General features: G+C 40.0%; 1 protein-coding gene across 1 annotated transcript in view; it reads right to left on the bottom strand.

Annotated features, from left to right (window-relative positions):
* The window catches only part of ITFG1 (integrin alpha FG-GAP repeat containing 1), a 235,946-nt gene that overhangs the window by 136,711 nt on the left and 87,080 nt on the right, over nucleotides 1-12,155 (bottom strand). The gene's annotated exons all lie outside the window — the stretch shown is intronic.

Below are 12,155 nucleotides of genomic sequence, written 5' to 3'. Positions count from 1 at the left end.
TTAAAGCTAATATGAAGCCTCAGTTGCCTTTACATACATTTTAGTTTCACATCTTTTCCATGACATGAGTTGGGTTCTTCACTTGGAATTAAGCGTAAATATTAGAAAACAACCCTCTTCTGGTGAACTACAGACACAGCTATTTTTCATCAGAGTACTTTGTATCACAGAAGTGTTAATAAAACCTCTATTCTGGCAAAAATTTTTAAATATTAACAAAACCACGGAACCAGTTTCTTTTTAGCCTTTCCTCCCTTACTTTCTGTCTGCCTAGGTTTGGTGAATTCCCAGGTTCTAAGTCACAGGACATGCTGCAAAATCTCTGAAAACTGCCCTTTTCCATAAGAATGTCTTTTTAAAGCTGAAATTCAGAGGGCATTTTATATTTAACTCATGGTTGATTTGTCTGGTTAGTCCAATTAGTATTTCAATGAAATGGGCTTTTCACACATTTGTGCATATTTGCAGACTGTGTAAAACATCATCAGTGAACATGCACTGTGCACTCACCAGAGCAAAATGTTGAACTAGTGATTTGAGAAGGGTGCACAAGGGTAAGCTAAATGAAAAGCTTCCTCATTAGGGGCTTAGATTCTAAGGCTTACAGAGAATAATCACAATTAATTTATATATTCCACTGGCTCTCATTCAAAGGAAAACAAGTTTCTAGACAGTTGAATTAAGAAGCGAGTAAAACCAATACAAAGTGACCCACGACTGACCCATTTAGTCAGTAAGAAGATAAGGAACAACCAAGCAGGAAATGACTTTTATCCATTTCTTTTAATGGATTATTAACTAGTAATTTTCATGATGCAGTTAATAAATATGAATTATCCCACAACTCCACACAAAAGGAAATAGTTCAAATTCAGAGAAGCTGATAAAGGAAAGCACAGTAAATAGCCAGAGTGCCAACTCCACTCAAAAGGAAATAATTGAGATACAGTGAATAATAATAATAATAATACTTATGGTGTTTGTTAAGTGCTTTCTATGTGCCAAGCACTATTCTAAACACCAGGGTAGATACAAGGTCATCAGGTTGTCCCACCTGGGGCTCACAGTCTTAATCCCCATTTTCCAGATGAGGTAACTGAGACAAAGAGAAGTTAAGTGGCTTGCCCAAAGTCACACAGCAGACAAGGGGCAGAGCTGGGATCAGAATCCACATCCTCTGACTCCCAAGCTCGTGCTCTTTCCACTAAGCCATGCTGAAGCTGATTCAATCTTTTCTTCATTCATTCAATCGTATTTATTGAGCGCTTACTCTGCACAGAACACTATAGTAACTTGATAAAGGACAGCTAGTAAATAACTGGAGTGTATAACTGTGTTGAAACTCTGGGCGGTGGAGAGGTTCAGGAATGCTCTTCTGAGCATAAAAAGCTGCAGAGAAAGCTCCAACAGTGGCAAAATTATAGAGGAAAAAGAAGATGCTTGTATCTACACAGAGGATTAATTCATTCAATTGTATTTATTGACTGCTTACTGTGTGCAAAGCTCTGTACTAGGCGCTTACTATGGGGATGGAATAGAAGGAGACAAATAGGGTTTAATAGACTAGCAGCTGCACCCTTACAGAGATTTATCTGAAGACATTTTCAGTTGAATTCTGAATTTATTAGGGGATCAGAATTTCCAAATTCCTTTCCTTTATTTCCTCATCAACTTCCAAGGTCTCAGTCCTTAAAATCTTGATTAATGCACCATCTCCTGTTCAATCTCTCATCACTCCAATCAGTTTATCAGCTGCCAAATTCACAATCCAGAATCCGGTTAACTAACATTCTTGAATAATATACCATCTCCTCTTCAATCTCCCTTTAATCCAATCACTATAAAATATCTTTTCTCAATAAGCCCTTTAGACTGTAAACTCACGGTGGGCAGGGAACATGACTACCAACTCTGTTGGACTGTACTCTCCCAAGTGCTTAGTAAGGGGTTCTGAACATAATAAGAGCTCAATAAATACTATCGATGATGATGATGAAGTGCTCAATCCATGTTCTCCTGCCTGATGTTCTAACAAATCACTAAAGGCCCTCCCCTAGCTTGTCATGAACTCCTGAAGGATATTCAAAGTTATTCCATTCAGTTTCAAGTCACTCTGTCACCTTGTCCACTTTCCACCCTGATGTGCTGTAATAAACATTCTCTGGGTTTGTTTTCTCTCTATCTTCCTTCTGTCACATCTCTGAAAGTATTTGTAACTTTTCTTCTGCTAAATTCACTCAATGAAATATCACCTTTAGTCCCATCCCATCCAATTAGTCTTCCAATAGGGTGAGAGGAAGCAAGGTAATCTTCTTCTCCAGAATCAGCTCTTTAGTCCTGGGAGAGGTTAGAGCTAACTTGGATTGTCATTTTGAAATATTTCCATAAAGAATTACAGGGCAACCTCAATTTTACTCATTTGTAACTTCGACTACCTTAAGTTGCCTATGTAACAGCTCTTTCCCTCAGAATGCAGCTGGTAACTTGAAATATTTTCAAAAGGAAGTTATAACTTTGAAGGGCCACGAGGACTCACATAACTTATAACCTCTGATATCCTCTTTGTTCATACTGTCCTCTCCTGGTTCTTCTCCTAGCCCTCTGGCCGCTCATTCTCAGTCTCTGTTGCGGGTTCTTCCTCTGCCTCCCATCCTATACTTGTGGAAAACCCTCAAGTCTCAGTTCTGGTCCCTTCCTATCTCCATCTCCGCCCACTCATTCCCTCCTATGGCTTCAACTACCATCACTAAATGCGGATGATTCCCAAATCTATGCTACAGCCCTGACAGCTCTCCTTCTCTGCAGTCTTGCATTTCCTCCTCTTTCAGGACATCTCGACTTGGCTGTCACCTCTACACCTCAAACTAAACATATCCAAAACAGATTGCCACGCAAACCCTGTCCTCACCCTGTCTTTCCCATGATGGTAGGTAATAACATTATTTTCTCTATCCCATCATCCCGTAACCTTGGCATTTTGCTTGACTCACCTTTCTCATTATCCCACATACTCCATCGAACATGAAATCCTGAAGGTTCTACCTAAACAAAATTATTACACTCCACTTTTCTCTTTAGCCAAACTGCTACTACACAGATCCAAGGCCTTACCCTATCCCACCCTGACTACTCCAACAATCTGTCCTTGTGAGAGTGAAGTCCATACTTCATTCTGCTGCCCAGGTCATAGTTCTAAAAAGAGTTTAGTCCATGTTTTCCCACTCCTCAAGAACCTCTAGTGGTTGCCCGTTCACCTCCACATCCAACAGAAACTCCTCACCATTGGCTTTAATGCATGCGTTCATCAGCTTGTCCTCTCCTATATTACTTAGCTCATTTCCTACAACCCAGCCTGAACACTTCACTTCTCAAACACCAAACTACACACTGTACCTCGATTTCACCTAGCTCTCGGCTGAGCCCTTACCCACATCCTCCCTCGGTCCTGAACTTCCCCCCACTTCATATACAACAGAACATCACTCTCCCCATCTTCAAAGCCTTATTAAAATCACATCACCTCCCCCCATTAAATCCGCTTTTCCTCAATTTCCTTCTACGTCACCTATGCACTTGGCTCCTCAGCCTTTAACCACTTGATAGTCACCCCATTCTCAGCCCCACAGCACTTGTGTCCATAACCGCAATTTAAAATCTGGCGCCCCCTCTATTCTGTAAGCTCCTTGAGGGCAGGGAACGAGGTCTACCAACTCTGCTGTATTATACTCTCCCAAGGGCTTATTAGTACAAGGTTCCGCATATAGTAAGTGCTCAATGAATACCTTTGATTGATCTTCTCAGAGGTCAAATGAGATTTAAGAACAAATATTAGCAGCTTGTTTAATCTAAAATCAGAAACTACACTGGTTCCATCTAACCTTTTCCATGCGTGAACCCTGGGGATTTAGGCCTAAGGCATCTACCAATAACTCTAGAGTTGTTCAAATTACGGCTACGCAAAACTGTGGGATTCATTCATTCATTCAAACCTATTTATTGAGTGCTTACTGTGTGCAGAACACTGTACTAAGCACTCCAGAGAGTACACTATAACAATAAGCAGACATATTCCTTGCCTTCAAAGAGCTTACAGTCCTGAGGATGATAAGAACAAAGAAAGAGACTCACACCTGAGATTTCATATTTGAAGTAAGAATTTAACAGTGAACATTCAAAGTGGTCACTCTCAACTTTATTAAAAACAGAACTGCCACAAAATTAAAAATTAAGAGTATTTTGCTTGGCTCAGAAATAAATATAAGGAATTTTAGGTCTCTCTAAATTTTTAGTGTTAATAAGGATGGATCCAAAATAGAATTCTTTAAATTGAAATAGTGCCTTTTATGTTGCAAAGCACTTCTATAACCATGCTCTTATCTGGACATACCCATAAGGTTGAGGGGCACAGGTATTTTTATCCTCATTTCACAGATGAGGAATCAGACATAGAGAGCTTAATTCACTTGACCAAGGTCACGCAGCAAGTTAATAGCAATGGCTGGGCTAGAATTAACATCCCTGGACTCCCACTTTGCCTTCTTAGAACTAGAACACATCATCTCCCCAAATTATCACTATAAATTGAAGTTGGTTGAAAAATTTGCAAATTCACCAGGATTCGGTGTTTCAACCATGAATCATTTCAACACTGTGACACCTCGAGAGAACAAGGACTATCTTCAGCCATCTATCTTCAGCCATCTTGGTCCCAACCTCCTCACCACAGAGAGCAGCAAAGGACAATAGAAAATATGGGCACCAAAACTAAAAGCACGACTGGCTGATATGATGGGCCTGATACTGCTAGAGGTGGAAGATAACTAAAAGAGTATGAATGGATTAGCTTTTTATCTTGATCAAAAATATTGGACCTCGAATGCAATAGTGAAAAAAAGACTAATTTTACATTTGAAAAGAGGGCATGAATGGTCTTGCTAATGAGCTTAAGTCAAACTTCCTCTTCCTTATTAAACAGTATACTCCTGGATTGAATAGAGTGGACACGTTTTTATAAAGTCGCACAATTAGTCAGTATAACTTGGAGAACTCATACACTCCCACTGCTTTAACTATCATCTCCACAAGGATAATTCCCATATTTACCTCACCAGCCCTGACCACTCTCCTCCACAGTCTCACATTTCCTCCCGACTTCAGGGTATGCTTCCTGGATGTCATGACGAAACCTCAAACTAAACACATCCAAAACAGAACCTCTCATCTTCCCACCCAAACCTGTCCTCTTTCTGTCCTTCCAATCACTGCAGACAACACTATCTTCCCTGCCTCCCAAGCCCATAACCCTGGCATTGTCCTCGACTCATCTCTCCCATTCAACCAATATATTGGGTCTGTCACCAAATACTGTCGGTTCTACCTCCACAACATAGCTTCCCTTTATCCTCCCCATCCAACCTTTTACCATGCTGATCCAATGACTTATTCAACTGCCTTGACTACTGCATCAGCCTTCTCGCTGACCACCCCGTCTCTCCTCTCTCCAGTCTTTACTGCACTCTGCTACTTGGATCGCTTTGCTAAAAAAATTAGGTCTCCCCACTCCTCAAAAACCTTCCGCACCACCACATCGAACAAAAACTCCTTGAATTTAATGCACCCAACCAGCTCGCCCCCTCATACCTTACCTCACCAATTTCCTATTACAAAACAGGCTGCACAAGTAGCTCTTCTAATGTCAACCTACTCGTTGTACCTCGATCTCGTCTGTGTAGTCACCGCCGCCTTGCCCATGTCGTCCCTCTAGCCTGGAATTCCCTCCCTCTTCACATCCGGCAGACTGCCACTCTCCCCATTTTCAAAGCCTTATTAGAATAATAATGTTGGTATTTGTTAAGCGCTTACTATGTGCGGAGTACTGTTCTAAGCGCTGGGGGAGATACAGGGTCATCAGGTTGTCCCACGTGAGGCTCACACATTTAATCCCCATTTTACAGATGAGGGAACTGAGGCACAGAGAAGTTAAGTGATTTGCCCACAGTCACATAGCTGACATGTTCTCTAAGAAGGCTTCGTGACTAAGCATGTATTTTCCCTACTCCCCCTCTTTTCTGCTTCACTAATCACTTGGATCTTCACTCTTTAAGCACTTTATATTCACCCCACTCTCCGCCTCAAAGCACTTATGCATATATCTGTAATTTATTTTAATGTCTGTCTCTTCCTGTAGACTGTAAGCTCCCTCTGGGCAGGGATTAAGCCTCTCGAACTCTGTTTACTGTACTCTCCCAAGTGTTTAATACAGTGCTCTGTACACAGGAAGCTCTCAAGAAATACTACTGACTTGATGCTTGATGTAACTGGCTTTGGGCCAGTTCTTAAGATGTAAAAATTCACAGGCCTGGAAAGCACCCTGGTAAGATCATCTGGCCTAAACATCCATATCTCACCCTCTCTCCTTTTCTTCCTTCCTGGGGCTATTATTTTCTTAAAGGTTTTCAGGATGAATTCTCCATCATCATCAATCAATAGCATTTATTAAGAGCCCACAGTATTCACAGCATTGTGGTACGCACCAGGGAAAAGTATGAAAGAAGTAGTACACATGATCCCTGCCTTCAAGGAGCTTAAAATCTACTGGAGAGACAGACTGACTGATTATCAAGGTTTCCAGCCATATCAAGTCAGTTCCTGTGTCATCCTCCCAAATGCAAGGATCTTATTTTTGCTTTCAGAGAAAAATTCAGGGAACAGAAACACCGAAAATATTTTCTGAAAACTGCAGCACATTAGAGAGGTCTGCCAGTTAATGAACATATGCTCCTATCTTTGTGAGATGTATTCGTGGCATCAGGAAAATCTGGAAATATACGCTTGTTAAAAAAAAAAAAACCCAACAATTTTCACTTTTCATCTTCACTGAAGTGTTATGTTGTTAGGCAGACTATCACTCTTCATTTTCTATGAGCGTACACCATTAGTATAAGGGAAACCATTAGCATACAAACGCCCATATGCATTAATATATAATAAGGATGCCACAATAACTGGAAGTGATCTTTCTGGAAAAAAATCACAATTCAGAGCTACTAAGTGATAAATTACAACTCCCATGGGAAAAAGAGAAAAAAAAAACCCCAACACCCGGTAATATGTAGGATGTTTCCTTCTTTCTTTTTCAGCTCTGTTAAAGTTCCTGAACACGACTTATGGAAAATGAGAGACAGGTGCTTTTCTGTGAAGTTTAAACCATTAGCATTATACACTGGCAAATTATCACACAAAAGTTATGCCCTCTTGCCCTTTCTGGGGAAGTGGATTTTTTTGATGGCTTAAATCACTGAGCTATGAATATGTATATGCATAACTAGCTCTCTCTGTCTTCTAAGCTATTAGTACTTCAGCAGTATGTTTTAAAATAGTATATGCATCATTTTTGAAGGTTTAAAAAAAACCCCATGGCATTAACACATCCTTACCCATGAAGAGAAGATGAAGACAAGGCTCTAAGGGGAATTAATTGAAAATAACAATTTTAATGTAAATGGAAAATACCATCTCAGTAATGGTATTATAATTCTTTAGAATACCTTGAAATACATTGTAAATGACCACTACCATGGTACCATACTTTTTGCAGCTGCTGCTGCTTCCAGCCAACATACATCATTGCTGTAGCCTCCGGAGGTACAAAAATGGGGGAAAATATTGGGCTGATAAAATGCTGTAGTAAGTTAACCGATATTTTTTAACTATTGGCAAAGTTGAATTAATGCCTTTAGTACTTCGGGCAATTGGTTCTTGTCATGCCCATCTATCTCCGTATCAAACAGAAACTCCTGACTAGCGGCTTTAATGCACTCCAACAGCTCGTACCTTCCTATCTGATCTCACAGATCTCCTAATTTATTCCAGCCCGCACACTTGGCTCCTCCAGCCCCAGCTTGCTCACAGCATCCAGAACTCGTTTATCTCCCCATCGACCCCTTTCCCATGTCCTCTCTCTGGCCTGGGACTCCCTCCTCCTCTACACATATGACAGACCACCACTCTCATTTCATTTCATTCATTCATTCAATAGTACTTATTGAGTGCTTACTATGTGCAGAGCACTGTACTAAGCACTTGGAATGTACACTCTCCCCTCCTTCAAGGCCTCATTAAGGTCGTGTCTCCTCCAAGAAGTCTTCCCTGATGAAACCCTCTTTTCCCTGATGCCCCATCCCTTTTGTCATCTGTGTGCTTGGATCTGTACCCTTTGCTATTCACCCCACTCTCAGCCCCACAGCACTTCTGTGCATATCCCTAATTTATTATCCATAATAATCCATTATCCATTCAACACAAATAAAAATAATGGTATCTGTTAAGTGCTTACTACGTGTCAAGCACTGTTCTAAGCACTGGGTTAGATACAAGCTAATTAGGTTGGACACAGTCCCTGCCCTTCATGGGGCTCACAGTCTTCACCCCCATTTTACAAATGAGGTCACTGAGGCACAGAAAAGTTAAGTGCCTTGCCCAAGGTCATGGAGCTGACAAGTGGTGGAGCCAGGATTAGAACCCAAATCCTTCTGACTCCCAGACTCGTGCTCTATCCACTAGGCCATGCTGCTTCCCCATTTACATTCATGTCTTTTTCCCCCTCGAGACTTTAAGCTCACTGTGGGCAGAAAACACACTTACCACTTCCGTTTTATTGTACTCCCCCAAGCGATCAGTCCAGTGCTCTGCCAACAGTAAGCACTAAATAAATACCACCGATTGATTCATTTTTACTGATAAGACCTACTGTGATGGAGGGACAGTCGATGTCTAACTCACAATATATTTTCTGCTGTAATTTCTACCATCTACAGACTTCCACTCCTTGGAAAAAGAAGGAAATCTGCATTAAGGTATTTTGCTCCTCCAGTGTGCCATGAGGGATTTGAGGCACTGTGCTCCCAGAAGTAGCAGGATCTTTACGTTTGACTTCCCAAATCAAACAAATATTATCATCTGTAGTGGTGAGTATAATAGTTACGCCCTTAAAATCACTAGCTCAGTGGTAGGCACACTCCTGTATTTGAACTAGGCTAGTTGACAGGTCTGCCCAGCACATCCCATTGCTCTCAACCCTAATTTCCAGTTGGAACATGGAGTTTCAACCATGTTCCCTGTGTGATCTGTTCATGTGACTCTGCTATACAGTGAACACCACTTAAACTTATGGTTCTCACTAAATTACAGACCAAAGCACCGATAAAATAGCTCAAGCGACTGTGCCCTTAGTAAATGTCATTTTCTCTATTTAAACTTGAGTTTTCACCGTTCAACACAAATGATATACAGGACCACTTAAGGGCAGCGTGTCTAAAAGGAGTGACAAATGTTTTCATTATGTTTTTTATATCCATTCTTAAATAACCAACTTTGATAGATTACTGGCTGAACCAGATTCCGCACACATCCCAAAGAAATAAGAACCTCTGTTCCAGCTTACATTCTAATTCACTTGCTTTATGGATTTAGAGATGTAAGGCTGCTCTTTTCATTTCTTCATAAATATAATTCTAGATCAGAAATAAATACTAAACTTCAAATGGCTCAAAATGTATTCAAACATGAAAATGCATGAGTTGAAAATGTAGTAGGGTATTTCAAATATCTGCTTTGACAAGAACAAATAAGAATAAAGAAGCAGGAAAAATGAAATGTGCTTAAAAACACCCAATCTTCACTTTAAAAAGCTTTAATTAAATGCAAAGAATTCAAAGTTTAATAATATCTTATGCAGAATTATAAAAATCAAGGCCCAAATGATGGAAGTTATTCCACAAGAATGATTTTTCTCGGAAGGTACATCTCAGATACACTAAGGTTTAATTTTCATGTTTATGATCTCCCCAAAACTGAAAGTGACTCTGAAACCTGTGCAAAATCCACTAGACCACATTGCTTCTGGGACACGCAGTTCTAGTTATGGTAATAATCATTATGGTATTTGTTAAGCACTTACTGTGGGCGAAGCACTGTTCTATCTGCTGGGGTAGATCCAAGCTAATCAAGTTGTCCCATATGGGGCTCACAGTCTTAAATCTCCATTTTACAGATGAGGTAACTGAGGCCCAGAGACGTGAAGTGGCTTGCCCAAGCTTCACAAATCAGACAACTGGCGGAGCCGGGATTAGCCCCCATGTCCTCTGACTCCCAAATCCGGGCTCTTGCCACTAAGCCACCCATTTGGCCAGTGCTACTAGATCTACACTTCCAAATAATACTTCGAATACGGAAGTTGCTCTGTACATCCTATCTTCAGTTTCACCTCCTATACCCGTTTCTCACACCTTTGGACAATGGAGGGATTATAGATCTCAAATTCTCAAGATGCTATGCGCACAGCTCAACAAATTTTGGTTAAATTTACCAGTCCCTCCAAAATAACACCATCAGATTGTTTTTGTCCTTGTGCTAACTTTAACTTAATTGACTGTTTCTGTTAGTTTTATGTTTTACCTCTATAACATTCTGCTTTGTTGCAGTGTTTGTAAATTACATATAGGACTACCTGCTTGTCAACCTCGATTTTCACTAGGCAGTGATTAATAGTACATTTGCTAAACTCTACCTAGAAGCTTTTAATAACTATCTTTTTGAGAGGAAAAAAGAGAAAGCGATGTTAGGCAAGTTATAAAATCTAGAGGACCATAAAACCCATACAAGGGAAAAATTAAGGAAAACGTGTTTTCTAAATTTCTTGTCAAAGCTTTGGAAATCTTAGGACAACAGTTCATTTGAAGACACTAACACAGGCTGTTACCACCATCTCCTTACTAACATATTTTCCCTTCTTGACCCCTTCCCGATGACATTCCCGTCTGGGTTTCTGCCTTGGAGAATGGAGTATTAAGTTAAATAAAATTCTCAACATGAATGACAGCAAAAATGTCAACCCTTAGACACAGGAATTTATTTGGGGTAAAAATTAAGAGACAATAATGCTTGTAGTTAGAGCTCAATATGGCTCAGATCCTGTCACGTATGCTATACCACCTAGGAAGGTTATCAGAACGACTTAAAGAGGATGCTTTGAGACACCCTATTTAGTTATCTGAGAGCAATGATGCAAACCACACAAGTATTTATTCTTCATTTATTCATTCAATCTTGAGTTAAATTCCTGTGAAACAACAGGCGCTAAAATAGCCATTGGATAGAAACTACCAGAGAATTTACTAGTTCACCAAATGAACTTCAAATACTCCAGCTCTCCTAAATATTAGTATTATCAAAATTAAAATCTGTCTTTGGATTTATCACAAGATTTCAATCTTTACTGATATGACTTGCTTAGCTCAGAAAATAGTCATGAGTATAGTAAAGAAAAATTCCTTTCATAGCATGACAAGTTCATTCAAAATATATTTCATAAAGAAAAAATCCCAATCACCCATAAATGGATTATTACATTTCTTAGCTTGTGTCTGGCATCTGAAATTAGCTATGAAAAATGTATCCATTATGCATTCAATTCAACCACAATTACAAAATGTCTGAAAGTTCAATCATCCCTTTGTAACAATATGCACGGCTCTGCTAATGGATATTTTGTATTTGTTGATCGTTACGACTACATGTTACGCTACTCATTTAAGGAGGACCTAGTGTTTTAAAGGAATCATGACAATCCACTCCATCTTCAAAGCCCAACTAAAATCGTATCTCCTCCAAGAAGCCTTCCTAGTGTAACCTCTCATTTCTCCGCTCTATTCGTGCTCACACTGGATGTCTAAGCGCTTACGTCTGGACCCTTTTCGTACTCTGATATTCACCCCACCCTCACTTCTCTATCACTTATGTACATATCCTTAATTCTGCAATTTATTTAAATGTCTGTCTTCTCTGTACTAGAGTGGATTATAAACTACCAACTGTATTGCACTGTGTTCTAACCCAAGTATTTGGTAAAGTGCTCTGAACACAGAAAACACTTAATAGCTTTAATTGACTGACCGTCTGAGTACTTTTGTTCAATATACCTTATGGCAATCCTAAAATCAATCAATTGATCGTATTTATTGAGCACTTACTATGTGCATAGCACAATTCAACAGAATTAGCAAACACAGACCCAGCCCATAACAAGTTTACAGTCTAGAGAGGGAGACAGACATTAAAAGATTAAGACTGTGAGCCCCACACGGGACAGGGACTGT

The sequence above is a fragment of the Ornithorhynchus anatinus genome, chromosome 11 (genome assembly GCF_004115215.2).
Source record: "Ornithorhynchus anatinus isolate Pmale09 chromosome 11, mOrnAna1.pri.v4, whole genome shotgun sequence".
NCBI lineage: Eukaryota > Metazoa > Chordata > Mammalia > Monotremata > Ornithorhynchidae > Ornithorhynchus > Ornithorhynchus anatinus.
The sequence above is the reverse complement of the archived record's forward strand: the minus strand, read 5'-3'. Positions and strand labels throughout refer to the sequence as shown.